Source organism: Littorina saxatilis, unplaced genomic scaffold (assembly GCF_037325665.1).
Source record: "Littorina saxatilis isolate snail1 unplaced genomic scaffold, US_GU_Lsax_2.0 scaffold_1249, whole genome shotgun sequence".
NCBI classification, from domain to species: domain Eukaryota; kingdom Metazoa; phylum Mollusca; class Gastropoda; order Littorinimorpha; family Littorinidae; genus Littorina; species Littorina saxatilis.
This window is the reverse complement of record NW_027126744.1, coordinates 1-18,510: the sequence shown is the minus strand read 5'-3', so window position 1 is coordinate 18,510 and position 18,510 is coordinate 1. Positions and strand designations below refer to the sequence as shown.

At 40.1% G+C, this 18,510-nt stretch overlaps 1 long non-coding RNA gene across 1 annotated transcript; it reads left to right on the top strand.

Annotated features, from left to right (window-relative positions):
* Window position 1: 1 nt before the first annotated feature.
* Window positions 2–11,310, top strand: LOC138955248 (uncharacterized). Its single transcript, XR_011452159.1, has 4 exons — window positions 2–137; window positions 5,402–5,524; window positions 5,946–6,053; window positions 9,976–11,310. It is a non-coding gene; the product is annotated as an uncharacterized lncRNA (long non-coding RNA).
* Window positions 11,311–18,510: the final 7,200 nt, after the last annotated feature.

Below are 18,510 nucleotides of genomic sequence, written 5' to 3'. Positions count from 1 at the left end.
CAACCGGTGCACCAATAACAGCCAGTACAACAACCGGTGCAGCAACAACAGCCGGTACAACAACAGGTGCAACAACAACAGCCGGTACAACAACAACAGCTGGAACAACAATATTGACCACAACTACATCACCCCTTGTCAGTACAACCACTAATACAACCACTACATCACCCTTTGTCTGTACAACTGCTAATACAACCGCTACATCACGCCTTGTCAGTACAACCACTAATACAACCGCTACATCACCCCTTGTCAGTACAACCACTAATACAACTGCTACATCACCCCTTGTCAGTACAACCACTAATACAACTGCTACATCACCCCTGCCACACGGAGACTTAAAGTCACTAACACACACACACCATCAACCATTAAATATGTACAGTTATTCAGGGTGGGATGGGGGGTGGGCAGTGTAGAATGCATGGATTATTTGGAAAAAAGGAATGTCTTGAGTGCAGATTTGAATGATTCGAGGGACTGTTGTTGACGGAGGGGGAGGGGTAGTGTGTTCCATTGGCTAGGTGCTTGGAAAGAAAATGAGCGTTGACCTGCTGTTTTGAGTTTGGTGTGGGGGATGTTGAGCTTAAGGGAGTCGGCAGATGATCTGAGTGCTCGTGAAGGGACATAGAGAGAGAGAGAGAGAGAGAGAGAGAGAGAGAGAGAGAGAGAGAGAGAGAGAGAGAGAGAGAGAGAGAGAGAGAGAGAGAGTCAGAGAGATAGGCAGGGGCGAGACCATGGAGGCATTTGTAGGTGAGAGTGTTGATTTTGTATGTGATACGGGCAGGAACGGGCAACCAGTGGAGCTGATTTAGGAGGGGGGTGATATGGTCTCTCTTTTTCTTTCGTAAGACAAGACGGGCAGAGCTATTTTGAATGCGTTGGAGACGAGAGATAGAAGAAGAGGGAAGACCCGCCAAGAGAGAGTTACAATAGTCAAGACGTGAGAGAATGGTGGAAGTGACCAGTTTGGCGGTAGCATCTGTGGTGAGATACTTGCGGATAGTGGCGATGCGGCGGAGTTGGAAGTAGCAGGTGCGAGAGACAGAAGAGATGTGTTGTTTCATGGAAAGGGTGTTGTCTAGAGTGACTCCGAGATTTTTGACAGCAGAAGACAGAGGGACAGAAGAGTCAAAGAGTTGAAGAGAGTCGGAGGTGGCTTTGGAGAGTTTGGATGTAGTGCCTATTAGAATGGCTTCAGTTTTGTTGCTATTGAGCTGAAGTTTGTTTTCTGTCATCCAATTCTGCACGTCAGTGATATTGTCAGAGATGGAGGAAAGAAGAGATTCAGACTGTTCAGGGGAAGAGCTGTTGTGAAGTTGAGAGTCGTCGGCAAAAGAGTGGTGGAGAACGTTGTGTCGGTCAAGGATGTGGTCAAGAGGTTGAGTGTAGAGAGTAAATAGTACAGGCCCAAGGACTGAGCCCTGAGGGACTCCGCACTCAAGCCTGATGGGGTCAGAGTTCAGTTTGTCAATCGAAACAGTCTGGTAGCGGTCGGTGAGATAAGAAGAGAACCAAGAAAGAGCTGTGCTATGGATACCAAAGGTGTGCTAAAGGCGTTGGAGGAGGATGTTGTGGTCGACTGTGTCAAAGGCCGCTGATAGATCATGTAGGGCGACGGCAGAGATTTCAGCTTGGTCAGTGGCAAGGAGGAGATCATTAGTGATTTTGAGAAGGGCAGTTTCGGTGGAGTGGTGAGGACGATAGGCAGATTGAAGCGGAGAGAGAAGATTGTTGCAAAGAAGGTGAGAGTTGAGTTGTTTCAGGACGACTCTTTCAAGGAGTTTGGAGATGAAGGAAAGGTTTGAGACAGGGCGGTAGTTGCTGAGAGTGTTTGGGTCAAGCGATGGTTTCTTCAGTAGAGGTTTGACAATAGCAGTCTTAAAGGAGTTGGGGACAGTGCCTGTTTGCAGAGAAGTGTTGATGATTTTGAAAATAGAAGGGAGGAGTTCAGGAAGACAGTCAGAGTAGAGTTGTGTGGGAAGAGGGGCAAGGTCACAGGTTTTCAAGGTCATTTCTTTGAGGACTTTCTCCAGGACAGTGAGAGTGAGAGGCTGAAAGTGTGTGAAGGGAGTGCCTGTAAATGCAGGAGGAGTTTCAGAGTTTTGGTGTGGGATTTTGTCTAGTTTGTCACGGATGGTTTGGATCTTGTTATGGAAGTAATCAGAGAAAGCTTGCGACAGTTTGGAGGGGTCGATGTTGTTGGGCAAGGGAGAAGCAGAAGAGCAGCCAAGAAGGTCATTCATTGTGGAGAAGAGTGTTTTGGCAGAGGTTGTTTCACAGATTTTGGTGCTGTAGTGCTGTAGTCCAATGATTGCTTCTATCTTATCACTCTGCTCCTGTTTTGTTTTCTTTCACATACATTTTCCCTTCTTTTTTGACGGGTTTCTGGACAGCAACCTCCAAAACAAATTCTTTTCATCACGAAAGCGATTATTTGGAATTGACTGACGTAGTCCGGAAGAATTCATGCTTCAACTTACGTTACTCGACGTCATCACTTCGCATACCTTATGGTCTCGGTATTTCGTTGGCCTTCATATTTCCTACTTGTAAAATGACCCTCAAAGCTAACCGAGACTAGTTGAGGTTGTATCAATGCGCCTCGCCAGCAGGTGGTTAATGGATCTTTTAGCGAGTGGTTATCGACAATTAATGACCGGTAATTTTTAATGAGTTGGGGCATTCTGACCAATCACAGGATCTGTTTCATTAAAACGCCAACTTGATTGAATTACAATTTAAGTTAGCCCATTTATTACTCGCATGAGCATGAGCGTAAAATGGAAACACGTAATACTAAATCCTAGCTTGACTTCTCTCCGATGGAGCTGCAATTCATTGAGATGCTTGACTAACACATGGTTTTATTTTCGTCATTCTGAGTTGTTCTTGTTTTTTAACAGCGCCGTGCCTTTTAATTGAGCATATGAACTAAACAAATTCTGTCTTATATTTTTCATCGCATTATGTTGAACACAGTTAGTTGAATAACCATGGTCCCCATTGTTTGTTTCTCCAGTAAACGTACATCGAAACTTTGATCTATCTACCGATCTTATAGTTGAGCGAAATAATACACAACAGACAAATAATAATAATGATATCTCCTAAAAAACAAAAGCCGAAGTAAAGCGTTTATCCGGTCAACTTTATTTGGTTGTTGTGCATTGTGCTCGTCTAAAGGTTGACAGATCAAAGTGTTTCGTTATGTCTAAGATTAAACGCTCCATAAACCTAACTTTTTGTTGTTATATTTAGTCAAGTTTTGACTAAATATTTTAACATCGAGGGGGAATCGAAACGAGGGTCGTGGTGTATGTGCGTGTGTGTGTCTGTGTGTGTGTGTGTGTGTGTGTAGAGCGATTCAGACTAAACTACTGGACCGATCTTTATGAAATTTGACATGAGAGTTCCTGGGTATGAAATCCCCGAACGTTTTTTTCATTTTTTTGATAAATGTCTTTGATGACGTCATATCCGGCTTTTCGTGAAAGTTGAGGCGGCACTGTCACGCCCTCATTTTTCAACCAAATTGGTTGAAATTTTGGTCAAGTAATCTTCGACAAAGCCCGGACTTCGGTATTGCATTTCAGCTTGGTGGCTTAAAAATTAATTAATGACTTTGGTCATTAAAAATCTGAAAATTGTAAAAAAAAATTAAAAATGTATAAAACGATCCAAATTTACGTTTATCTTATTCTCCATCATTTGCTGATTCCAAAAACATATAAATATGTTATATTCGGATTAAAAACAAGCTCTGAAAATTAAATATATAAAAATTATCAAAATTAAATTGTCGAAATCAATTTAAAAACACTTTCATCTTATTCCTTGTCGGTTCCTGATTCCAAAAACATATAGATATGATATGTTTGGATTAAAAACACGCTCAGAAAGTTAAAACAAAGAGAGGTACAGAAAAGCGTGCTATCCTTCTTAGCGCAACTACTATCCCGCTCTTCTTGTCAATTTCACTGCCTTTGCCATGAGCGGTGGACTGACGATGCTACGAGTATACGGTCTTGCTGAAAAATGGCATTGCGTTCAGTTTCATTCTGTGAGTTCGACAGCTACTTGACTAAATATTGTATTTTCGCCTTACGCGACTTGTTTTTATATTTAGTCAAGTTTTGACTAAATATTTTAACATCGAGGGGGAATCGAAACGAGGGTCGTGGTGTATGTGCGTGTGTGTGTGCGTGTGTGTGTCTGTGTGTGTGTGTAGAGCGATTCAGACTAAACTACTGGACCGATCTTTATGAAATTTGACATGAGAGTTCCTGGGTATGAAATCCCCAAACGTTTTTTTCATTTTTTTGATAAATGTCTTTGATGACGTCATATCCGGCTTTTCGTGAAAGTTGAGGCGGCACTGTCACGCCCTCATTTTTCAACCAAATTGGTTGAAATTTTGGTCAAGTAATCTTCGACGAAGCCCGGACTTCGGTATTGCATTTCAGCTTGGTGGCTTAAAAATTAATTAATGACTTTGGTCATTAAAAATCTGAAAATTGTAAAAAAAAATTAAAAATTTATAAAACGATCCAAATTTACGTTTATCTTATTCCCCATTATTTGCTGATTCCAAAAACATATAAATATGTTATATTCGGATTAAAACAAGCTCTGAAAATTAAATATATAAAAATTATTATCAAAATTAAATTGTCGAAATCAATTTAAAAACACTTTCATCTTATTCCTTGTCGGTTCCTGATTCCAAAAACATATAGATATGATATGTTTGGATTAAAAACACGCTCAGAAAGTTAAAACAAAGAGAGGTACAGAAAAGCGTGCTATCCTTCTTAGCGCAACTACTACCCCGCTCTACTTGTCAATTTCACTGCCTTTGCCATGAGCGGTGGACTGACGATGCTACGAGTATACGGTCTTGCTGAAAAATGGCATTGCGTTCAGTTTCATTCTGTGAGTTCGACAGCTACTTGACTAAATATTGTATTTTCGCCTTACGCGACTTGTTTATTCGTGTCGTTGGAAGGATAGCAATCTATCTGTTTCAGATACACTTGCAGAGTCAGATACATGTAGCTCAAATGTAATATCATATTGATGGTTTCTGAAAATCGTGGTGTCTCACTCTCCAATGATTGCTTCTGAATATTGTTTTATTGAAAACAAAGCAAAACAAAATCAAAATAAAAAAACCGTCCTGTTAACACAATTGTGATTGTTATTATTCAGTTTTAAATCCAGTTTGACTTATTACTGGTTATAAATTACGAAGTGTTGTGTCCCATTATTACATTTCTTTTCTGTGGTTTTTATTGTAAATTTTCTTTCAAATTCATGTAACCCTAGTTGTTTTGGAAATAAATATTGCCTTGCCTTGCCATGCTTAGGAGGAAAATGAACACTCTTTTTTTAGACTTGCCCAACAACAGACGAAGGGGTGTCGTGTGTGTCATCAGCTGACTCTTGTATTGATGCGTGGGCAACTGTGGACTCCAGGCTGAGCTGCCCAACACAGGGACACGAGTGTTGTCGACGGGTGAGTCTTTGTGTGTGCTTACGAAGAAAATGACGTAAAAGAAATTACACACACGCGCGCTCACACACACACACACACACACACACACACACACACACGAGCGCACGCATGCACGCACGCACACACACACACACACACACACACACACGCTCTCACGCACGCATGCACACAGACACACACACAAACACACACAAACACACACACACACATACACACACACACACACACACACACACACACACACACACAGGAACAAGCACATAGTAGTAGTAGTATGAGTGTGTGTGTGTGTGCGCGCGCTTGTGTGCGTGTGGACGCGCACATGCATGTGTTTGCATTAGTAATCGGATGGCATGTGCTATCTGACTTGGGCATTCGTTATGACTAGAATTAACAGTACTTTCCACGATTTGAATTGCAGGTATGTCCATTTGAGCGACCCGATTTCAAGTGCGAGCAGACGAAGTGTTCCGATAGTTACGACCAGCTACAAGTGCCATGTCCCAACGCGGGAGACTTGTGCTGTCAGGTGTGTATTGTTTGCAGCTGAGGCCAAACAGAAATAATGTTGTTATAGCTTTTAAGGTAACGTGACCAAAAAAGATAGGGTCGGCTTAACAAAAATAAAAAAATATTTAGTCGATTTTAAAGGAGGTTACGTACCTTAGTCTCGATATGGTTCGCAAAATGTGCCAACATTTGTTTTGTTTTTTTGAGAAATGAAAATTTTTGTTCAGAGTCGGCGGAACAAAATAGGGTCGGTCGGGTTCCCCTTAACCAACATATATATTTGTTTGGCCTAATGGTCACACCGTTCGTTGCCTGGTAGAGTGACATCTGAGGAACGTTTGAAGATGGTACCTTGGCTTCCTTCTCCTGTAACAGATCCATTTGTTCCTTTAAAAAAGAACTGTACAAACACAAAATAATTAATCATACAATTGTGATTGCCAAAATGTGTATAAGTATATATAAATATTGTGAGAGAGATGATTTGAATATTATATTAGAAAAAGAACTGTATATTAGGAAATTTTGAAAAAAAAGAATGAAAAACACACACATAATGTAGGACATTTTATTATCCTGTATGTTTATGGATTAAAAGCCCCACAATGATGTGCATGGCAAAATTAAAAAAAGAAAAAAACAAGTCGCGTAAGGCGAAATTACTACATTTAGTCAAGCTGTGGAACTCACAGAATGAAATTGAACGTAGTCCACCGCGAGTGCAAAAGGCAGTGAAAGTGACGAGCCTGTTTGGCACGGTAGCGGTTGCGCTGTGCTTCATAGCACGCTTTACTGTACCTCTCTTCGTTTTAACTTTCTGAGCGTGTTTTTAATCAAAACATATCATATCTATATGTTTTTGGAATCAGGAACCGACAAGGAATAAGATGAAATAGTTTTTAAAACGATTTTGGAAAATTAATTTTAATCATAATTTTTATATTTTTAATTTTCAGAGCTTGTTTGTAATCCAAATATAACATATTTATATGTTTTTGGAATCAGAAAATGATGAAGAATAAGATGAACGTAAATTTGGATCGTTTTATAAAAAAACTGGTTTTTTTTTACAATTTTCAGATTTTTAATGACCAAAGTCATCAATTAATTTTTAAGCCACCAAACTGAAATGCAATACCAAAGTCCGGCCTTCGTCGAAAATTGCTTTACAAAAATTTCAATCAATTTGATTGAAAAATGAGGGTGTGACAGTGCCGCCTCAACTTTTACAAAAAGCCGGATATGACGTCATCAAAGACATTTATCGAAAAAAAGAAAAAATGTCCGGGGATATCATTCCCATGAACTCTCATGTCAAATTTCATAAAGATCGGTTCAGTAGTTTAGTCTGAATCGCTCTACACACACACACGCACAGACACACACACACACACACACACACACACACACACACACACACACACACACACACACACACATACACACACATACACATACACCCCGACCCTCGTCTCGATTCCCCCTCTATGTTAAAACATTTCGTCAAAACTTGACTAAATATAAAAAGAAGAAGAAGAAAAACAGAAAATATAATTTTATGACAAAATAACAGAAAACAAGTACAACAACTACAACACCGATAACCTGGCTGTTTCAGTCCTGAGCAGAGTGAGGTTGTTTATATGCTGAATACATTTGACAGACAGAGGCGAAAATAATTCAGCGAACGTTTCAGAATGTAGCCTTCGCATTCCATAAAATATTAAAAAGCCCGGAAGCAGCAATATGTGCTCGTGCCTTCAAAATCTACACGTACACGTGCACATCTTTACAACACATATTGCTGCTTCCGGGCTTTTTAATATTTTATGGAATGCGAAGGCTACATTCTGCTTTCAAGGTTAAAGTTAAAGGCACAGTACGCCGCCCGTAAACCATCACAGATACGGTCAGGCTTTTACACACAGTACAAACACCCTTTCATTTAAACACTCACCGATTGAGAACATCCTGAGGTGCCCTCCGTAAAGAGCGAACAATTTTCAAAGAATTTATTTTTGCATGGTTTATCTTACCCCTGAGCCATCGTGAACCCGTGTGATCCAGTTTCCTTTTTTCACAATGTAGTCGCCAGTTAGTCATTTGAATGCGACTCGATGTGAGCTTTTCTACAATAGCACGTTTTTATGCTCGAAACAAACGGCTGTGGTTCACAAGAACTCTGGCGATGGCTTTTGACTGCAGAGAGGAACGGCGATATGAATAAACCGTCGTCTGCTACGACCCTTGCGTGATCCTGCTTCCGGGCTTTTCAGTCTTTTTTCAAACTTTCAAAACTTCGAATTGTACTGATCTTGTCTTGATGAAAAAAGAATTCTTTTATGATTAAAGAATGTTTGTGTAACAAGCTGTCAATTTATTATTTAGATTTTAAAAGTTAGGTCTAGCGCAAAAACGCACCACGGTCCAAGGGAAGTAACTCATTTTTGACAATCTGCAAAATTAATTCTTTAAAAATTGCTCGCTCTTTACGTAGGGCACACAGGATGTTCCCGTTTGGTGAGCGTTCAAATGGAAGGGTGTTTGGACTGTGTGTAAAAGCCTGACAGTATCTGTGATGGTTTACGGAAGGCTTACTGTCCGGGCGTGATTTCCGGTATGTTCAATTATTCACAACAGCCGTCCAGCACCAAAACGAGGCGGCATTGTTGTACAGCACCAAGTCCACGAAAATAAATTCTTTGAAAATTTCTCACGCTCGACAGAAAGCAGCCAGGATGTTCCCGTTCGGTGAGCGTTCAAATGGAAGTATGCTTATACTATATAGACGTTCGGGAGCTCTGAGTGATGGTTTACGGGAGGCTTACTGTGCCTTTAAGAGAAAACAAGTCGCGTAAGGCGAAATTATAACATTTAGTCAAGCTGTCGAACTAACAGAATGAAACTGAACTCACTGCATTTTTACAGCAAGAGCGTATACTCGTAGCATCGTCAGTCCACCGCTCGATGCAAAGGCAGAGAAATTGACAAGAAGAGCGGGGTAGTAGTTGCGCTGAGAAGGATAGCACGCTTTTCTTTATCTCTATTCTTTTAAACTTTCTGAGCGTGTTTTTAATCCAAACATATCTCATCTATATGTTTTTGGAATCAGGAACCCACAAGGAATAAGATGAAATTGTTTTTAAATCGATTTCGGAAATTTTATTTTAATAATAATTTTTATATTTTTAATTTTCAGAGCTTGTTTTTAATCGGAATATAACATATTTATATGTTTTTGGAATCAGAAAATGATGAAGAATAAGATGAACGTAAATTTGGATCGTTTAAAGAAAATAATATTTTTTTTACAATTTTCATATTTTTAATGACCAAAGTCATTAATTAATGTTTAAGCCACCCAGCTGAAATGCAATACCGAAGTTAGGCCTTCGTCGAAGATTGCTTGGCCAAAATTTCAATCAATTTGATTGAAAAATGAGGGTGTGACAGTGCCGCCTCAACTTTTACAAAAAGCCGGATATGACGTCATCAAAGGTATTTATCAACAACAAAAAAACATCCAGGGATATCATTCCCAGGAACTCTCATGTCAAATTTCATAAAGATCGGTCCAGTAGTTTGGTCTGAATCGCTCTACACACACACACGCACACACACACATACACCACACCCTCGTCTCGATTCCCCCCTCTACGTTAACATTTAGTCAAAACTTGACTAAATGTAAAAATAAGCTGGTGGTTCTAACTAGCTTCCGGACTGATTTTGGACTGATATTACATGTATAAGGTTAGCTTGATTAATGCCTATGATGTGATCAAAACTCTGTCAGTAGTTCTACTGAGGCGCAGGAACAAAAAAAAAGTCGTGCTCAAATCTACACGCATGGTAAAACGTTTCTATTGTTTACATGTTATTCAGAGAGCGCCTGGTTAGCAACAAAACTAAACTAACGTTTCTCTTTCATTTCTTCCCAGCTCGGCCCAGACAAACGTTAGGGGGACAACCTTTTCCCATGCAGGACAACTTGACAGCATTCAGGCGGACAGGGCAAGGATGGCTGCCATTTGTTGGTATCTACGAGTTGCAGCGAACTCAGACCTGCTAATGCATGTTGATGACATCATACTGATATTATGAGCAATTAAATTAAATATACCTTCGCAAAGACATTCGTGTCTTCAGGTACAACTCAAAAATGAATTCTTGTGTGTGTAAGTGTTTTTTTTTTTTTTTTTTTTTTTTTTTAATCTCAGTTGCATGCAGGCTGCTTCAACCCTTTCTTTTTTGCCTTTGTTTTTTTGTGTTTTTTTTGTTGTTGTTTTGTTTTGTTGTTGGCGGGGAGCATCCTTCTTCATTGATTTTTTTATTTTTTATTTTTTTTTTAAGTAATGTTTTTACTATAACATTAACATTACTATATCTAAATGTATTTTAAGCAACTTTTCTATATAACAATTCCCTCTCAAAAATGCATACAATATCCAGAAGGGAGCCATATCTATAAATACCAACACACATTTTGGCTATCACAATCAAATAATTCACATAACTTATTAGTGCCTTGGAACTTTGTGAATTTTCAAATACGCCCCAAAAAAACTTCCTTTACGGTAATTTTAATAATCATATTATATTTATAATTCACTTTATCCTCAACGCATTTCCAAATGGACATAATTTTCGGGCAAAAGTAAAAAAAATGTTCAATATAATCAATTTCGTTCTCACAGTGAGTACAGCAATTACTCACGGAAATGCCTATTTTATACAATAAAATATTTGTGAAGTAAATATTGTGCAATATTTTCCAATGCAACATTCGCAATCTTGTTTCAGTGGTTACTTTGTTTACCATTAACCATTGCTCTTTTCCCGGCCTGAAATCAAATTTATGTTCCCAAAATTTAACTACAACCGGCTCCACATATTTTTCCTTTATAATTAATTTGCGAAATTGACAAGGCTTACTCAGGTTCTTTAAATCGTTAAATCCACATACATTTCCATTTGCAGAGCGTAGTGTTGCTGCTTTAACTGCTGTACAAATCACCCTATATTCAAAGAATCTTGTGGGCTTACATCCAACCTTCTGCTGCATAATATTAAAGGGCACAATCTCATTACCAACATATACATCCTTTACTCGACAAACGCCTGCTTTAATCCAGTCGCTAAAAAACAGGGTTTGGCCGCAATAGATTATATCCTTGCTGTTCCATAAACACGTATCTCTTAATAACATGTCTCCACCTACTGCTCTCTGAATCATGTCCTTATTTTTCAACCAACAAATTAAATTTAATGTGTAAGTGTTTGTGTGTGTGTGTGTGTGTGTTTGTGTGTGTGTGTGTGTGTGTGTGTGTGTGTGTGTATGTGTGTGTGTGTATGCGTGTGTGCGTGTTTCAATCCGAATGATGTTCTGAGTGAGAATTTTACCCGTTTGTCAATATTTGACACTTGATATATGGAAATAACCTTGCAGTTTTTCAACCCTCACGTGTCATTGTCAAGCCACGATTTGCACAACTTTGATGTACTCTGTGTTTTCCAATATATGGTCTTATTAGAATGAATACCCGCTTCGCCGGGTAGCCGGCTTCGCCGGGAAGAAGTACTTTGAGCCGTACGCCGGCTTCGCCGGGTCCGAACAATGGACCCGCCAAGCTTAGGTCCCTCCCAGATTCGTGGAATGGGAACAGCACGAAAATGATTCAGTGGCCATAATGCCATTCCTGACCATATCGAGTCCCATCCTTGTCGACGAATGTAACCGTGTTAATCACCTTTGGAGGCGAACTCCACTCAAACAGGACTGAGCAAGTTAGAGCTTCTCAAAGGAAGGCCAGTACATAAAATTACACAAAAGCCGCCAGACCACATCACAAACAGAACTGAACAATGCACAGGTGTTGCTCACATAGAGACACACACACACACACACACACACACACACACACACACACACACACACACACACACACACACACACACACACACAAAAACACAGAGAAGCCGTATCTATAGAGAGATAGATGACAGTGTATTTTTCGCGTGGCTATAAATTGATTCGACCTTTGCACTTTGACAGTGAGGATAATTTACGGGTCCAATTTACGTTCTGGACACTGCGTTGACCTTCTAAAAATAGTAACAGTAACAGAACGCCGGGAATATCCGAAGACGCTCCACTCACACTATAGTGCACCATACGAAGGAAGGGAGGTAGTCAGGTTTGGTAGGGATTTATAGGGGTTGTTTGGTTCAGATTCTTCCAAAAGCACCATATTTGGCCCAGAGGTCGCCCATGCCATACTGTTTCCATTTTTGCCGACTGCCAAGACGGGCGCCCCATGGGGCCGCCATATTGGCAAAATCCAATATGGCCGCCGTCCGGGTTACATATTGTTCACTGGTAAAAAAAACTAAAAGGGCTAGAATCATGAATGATATCACATTTTAGGTTTTTTTGGGGTCGGGGAATTCGATTCAGATGTTATTTCAATGATCTGTGGTCAAAATTCAATATGGCCGCCATCCGGGTTACTTATTGATCACAGGTAAAAAAACTAAAAGTGCTAGAATCATGAATTATACCACATTTTAGAAGTTTTCGGGGTCGGGGAATCCGATTCAGATGTTATTTCAATGATCTGAAGTCAAGTTTACCCCTCATCGACACTGTAAAAGTCATATTGGTGTCTCATCGTGATCCCAAAAATCCTGTCCCATCATTAGCTGTATGACGCACAAGTTTTATATCTCTCTATACCACAGAAACAATCGTAAGTTTATGTGTAAAACTTTTCCTAAATATAAATGCTAATCAGTGCTAAGCCGTTACTGATTCTCTATCTCAAATCGGTGAAACTGGCCAAACCCTGCATGCAGCATATGTCATGGACAGATTGGAAAAGGCTTCAGTATCAGTAACTGATTCAATCAAGCGGAATAACATGCTAACCTTCGCCAACCGACCTGACCCCAATAAGAAAAAAGGTACAAAGGACAGCGGCGTCCAGAGGCAGAACATGATGTTAATCACACAACTTTTTCTCTCACTCCAGTCACGTCCCGATGCCGACATGACAGACTTCTTTTGGTTCGAAAATCAGAGAGAGCCACCGAGCCTGGCGGATCGAGGGTTGCTGCGATCAGGGACAAAATCAGACATTCTTAAGTGCCTCAATGCACCCACTGGCCGCGCAGATGCTGCCAAACAAGCCACAATCGTGGTGTTGGACATGGCAGCTGTTATCCACATGGTGCGACCCACAACAGCAAATACATTCAGCGAGTATGTGTCACTCCACATTGTACCATATCTGGAGGCCCAAATCACAAGCAGTACCCAACGCATTGACGCCATATGGGATAATTACCCAGAGGAAAATAACCTCAAAGCGCTCACACAGCAACGACGTGGAAATGGCCCACGGACAAGAGTCGGTGATGGCAGTACTCCAATCCCGAAGCGTGACTGGAACAGCGGATTCCTGAAAAATGAGGAAAACAAAAAGGAGCTGTTCTCTTTCATCACCACACAGATCTCCAAGGCTGACATGGACGGAAAGCTGCTCCTGAGTACCCGCTTCGAGACCGTGCTCTCCAACAAGTATTGTGACCTCACAACACTTCAGCCGTGCAACCATTCCGAGGCGGACACCAGGATCCTCCTGCATCTGGCACATGCAGCAAAGCAGGGTCATACAACAGCCTTTGTTCGCACTGTGGACAGCGATGTCGTAGTTTTGACAATCCGGTTCTTCGAGTCCCTGGGCCTATCAGAGCTCTGGGTGGGCTTCGGTACTGGTAAAAACTACCGTGACATACCAGTCCACACAATCTACTCTGACCTTGGCCCGTCAAAATCCTTGGCACTACCCCTCTTTCACAGCTTAACGGGGTGCGACACGACTTCACAATTTCTTGGATGCGGCAAGAAGACAGCATGGGCAGCATGGACAAGCATACCGGATCTCACCGACACACTAGTGGCTCTCACGCATGACCCTGACCTCTTCAGTCTTGAGTCTGTGCATATGCAGCGCCTCGAACGCTTTGTCATAGTCATGTACAGCAAGGGGTGCAGTGCAGCTGATGTCAACACGGCCAGATATCAACTCTTCTCCACTGGATGCAAACTGCTGGAAAAGCTTCCACCTACCCAAGCCGCACTGTTCCAGCATGTAAAGCGAGCGCTACTACAGGCGAGTTTTTACTGTGGTCAGGCCACCTCAATCCAGCAGGAAATTCCTGACTTCAGTGAGTGGGGCTGGCACAAAGATGGCACCAATACCTGGCAACCACTATGGACCACTCTAAGCGACGCTTCATTGGCATGTGCCATTCTCTTGCAATGTGGCTGCCTCAAGGCATACACGTGAAGGTGCAAATGCAACCGCGCCGGTGTCCGATGCACGGTCCTCTGCAAATGCGATGGTGGGTGTGTTAATAACGGTGGTGATGACCAGTAGGACTTGTTACTGGAATCATAGAGTGCAAATGTAACAGCGTTAGTGTCCGATGCACGGTCCTCTAGCACTGCAAATGCAAAGGCGGGTATGTGTTAATAATGGTGGTGATGACCAGTAGGACTTGCTGGAATCATAGAGCGCCAGCCAGAACATATGCATAGTAATAATAATCCTGTATTGAATGCACACAGCGGCAAAAAGTGTCTTGCCACTACAGATGTCTCCGAATTATTTGAATTAAAATTGTTGCTGAATAATCATTGATTTTTTGGTATAATTAGAGGTGTTTGGGATATTTTGGTTCAGATTCTTCCAATAGCACCTTTTTGTGACCTTGAAGGGTAAACTTGACTTCAGATCATTGAAATAACGTCTGAATCGGATTCCCCGACCTCGGAAACCTCTAAAATGTGGTATCAATCATGATTCTAGCACTTTTATTTTTTTTACCTGTGATCGATATGTAACCCGGATGGCGGCCATATTGGATTTTGACCTCAGATCATTGAAATAACATCTGAATCGGATTCCCTGACCCCAAAAAACCCTAAAATGTGATATCATTTATGATTCTAGCATTTTTAGTTTTTTTTACCTGTGATCAATATGTAACCCGGACGGCGGCCATATTGGATTTTGCCAATATGGCGTCCCCATGGGGCGCCCGTCTTGGCAGTCGGCAAAAATGGAAACAGTATGGCATGGGCGACCTCTGGGCCAAATATGGTGCTTTTGGAAGAATCTGAACCAAAATATCCCTACCTACCCTGACTAAGGTAAACGCTGAAAACCTGGAGAAGATGAGAAGATAAGGAAGAGTTACTTATAATGGTGAAATAAACACAAAAACCAAAATCATTTCAGCGCTGCGCGCTGAGAGCACGTGTTGAAATATCTCATCGATGATATTGTGTCCGGGGTGTAGCTGAATACGGTGTCCAAATTTGAAAAAGATCCACCGAGAACTTTGGCTTTGGTGTGTCGGTATGGGGGCCCGGGTAGCTGAGGTGGAACCAAAATAGCTGAGGTGGAACCAAAATCGGTTCAGCGCTGCGCGCTGAGAGCACGTGTTGAAATATCGACCAGGTTGTGTCGTGTCCCGGGTCTACCTGAATATGCCCACCAAATTTGAAGCAGATCCATCGAGAACTTTGGCCGTGCATGGCGAATACACAAATACACAAACACACAAATACACAAACACACAGACACACACACAGACACAAGTCGTATATGGGTGCGTCTCAGAATCTCGTCCTCTGTTTGTGACATTATCACCAAAAGTAAAATCTTCCCAGAAAACGTTGATAATACTATTTACACACTTCTCAGGGTGTACCTTTTCAGTTTAAACAAGAAAAAATATAACATTGCCTTTAGTTTGCCATATATTGAGCATTATTTGGACCATGTGTGCAAAATCACCCGTGTAACATGGAAACAATAAAAGACAAAAAAACTGCATTTATAAGGCTGAAAACGACTTTTATTCAGTTATTATTGTTGAATCACAAGCCATTATAGAGTTCAATATGAAATGACTACATGCAAACAACAAAATAATGTTTTTTTCAAAGTTCCATGCATTCGTCAAAATTTCAATACAAAAATGAAAATTAATTAATGATATCCTGATCAGAACATGTTGATACATGGCATTCATTCAGTCTTATTGACATTTAACCTTCATAATAGCATATATACAAAGATTTGTTGCTCCAAGACAAAATGTTAGAAAGTTATCCCAAAAGAATGCAAAATGGTCACCGATGTAACATGGAAACATCACTTTTGTAACAAAGAAACGGTTATGCTTTTTCCCACAAACTTTACTAAATGAAGCTGATTTTGCAACCAGATTCTTCTTAGGTAAAATGCCAAACACTAAAACAGGAACAGAAAGAAAAAAAGCTGGACAAAATCAAGCAAACTTTGCCCCAAAAAAGAGAAACATTAATGAAAAGTTCATCACCGACGTAACTCGGAAACGAACAACCAGACATGTATTATAAGGTTTGACATGAAGAATGCAAATGTTTAAAAGTGGTTCATTCAATTGTTAAGACAATAAACCAAAGGCATTGGTTACATATAGAACAGTTGCCACTTGCAGTTAATTAATTTATTTTAAAAGAAATAATGCCCCCTGGCATTGAAGGTGGGGTCACGAATCATGGTTGCATCAGATGTAGGGACTAAGGAAATATCATCGATCCCTGGAAAGCAATAGTAGTTCCCCTCCGGTTTCCTTCGAAGGAACGTTACCACCAGTTCATCAGGTCGAATCTCTTGCACCTGAAACATGCAAGTACCTGCGATTTCAACTAAAGATTGATGCAATATGTGTACTAGTTTCACTAACATGAATTTGTTTAATGTCTATCAAGATTTTGATGCATCCACATTCACTGGCTAAAAACAAAATAAAGTAATTATTTTGTTCAGACTTACCATTCCATTGAACATACAACTTTTACAATTAAAGAAAACATTGACACTTACCGTTCCTTTAAATGGATTTCGGAAATTTAATTTTGATCATAATTTTTTATATTTTTAATTTTCAGAGCTTGTTTTTAATCCAAATATAACATATTTATATGTTTATGGAATCAGGAATTGATGTAAAATAAGATGAACGTAAATATGGATCGTTTTATATAAAAAAAAAAATTATTACAATTTTCAGATTTTCAATGGCCAAAGTCATTAATTAATTTTTAAGCCACCAAGCTGAAATGCAATACCGAAGTTCGGCCTTCGTCGAAGATTGCTTTACACAAATTTCAATCAATTTAATTGAAAAATGAGGGTGTGACAGTGCCGCCTCAACTTTTACAAAAAGCCGGATATGACGTCATCAAAAGTATTTGTCGAAAAAAAGAAAAAAACGTCCGGGGATATCATATCCAGGAACTCTCATGTCAAATTTCATAAAGATCGGTCAAGTAGTTTAGTCTGAATCGCTCTACACACACACACGCACAGACAAACAGACACATACACACACATACACCACGACCCTCGTTTCGATTCCCCCTCTATGTTAAAACATTTAGTCAAGTTTTGACTACGTGAAATCGAAAGAAAAACTATTATTAACAAATGTTTAGCCTAATTTTTCACTTCATAGAATATCATAGAAGCAAAAACTCACCTTTTCTTAAGAACCTTGGGTGTTGATCACTGTCGTAACAAAATCACAGACTTCGGAAACATTCTCGAAATCTTTCTTCGCTGCTGGAACCTGAACTATTTCTCTCTGTAACTGCGCATGCGTAGTCACCCGCACCTCTAAGTCACTACGCGCAAAATAGTTCTAATCTTTCTTCAAAACTCTGAACATTATTTGCAAAACCGTTCACCATCGTAACGGAATTTTGAAGAAGCATGTCATATTGCGCAACTTTCAACTTAGTTTGCAGATGCAATTTTGAGAAAATAATACTTAAATAACATTTAACTTAGCGAGTTTCTATGCCCTTTCATGTCAAGATCGTGTTGAAGATGAATATGCAAATTCTAAAGTTCAAATTTAGGACTTGTTGCTGTTGCACGCGTGTGGAAACCTATGTTACGACAGTGATGGCAAACTTTCAAGCGATTAATTTCGTTTAAAAAAACAATTCTGTGGACAAAATAACATTTCAACTGTCAAGTACACTTAAACCAAACACACATAACAAAAATAGCAGTCCTTGGACATTCTAAACGATTCTTGTAGTGAGGTACAAAACTAGTTGATGGTTCATGTCACAGATCAGACCTCCATTTTTCACGCATTTAATCATTTCTTTCGCAAAACAACCTTCATAATAATCATGCAAAATACTCAGTTTTGTTTGTACTATTTCTTTATTCATTTTACTTCTCAAAAATACCAATATCATGATTTAAAATTCAGTATGTTTCAATTGTGGGCTAATTTGATTATGGCACACACAAAAGGATCAGTTTCTGAGACGCACCCACATATAGATGTATTTCATATCATTTTTCGCATAATACAATAATGAATTCATGTGTGCACATTGC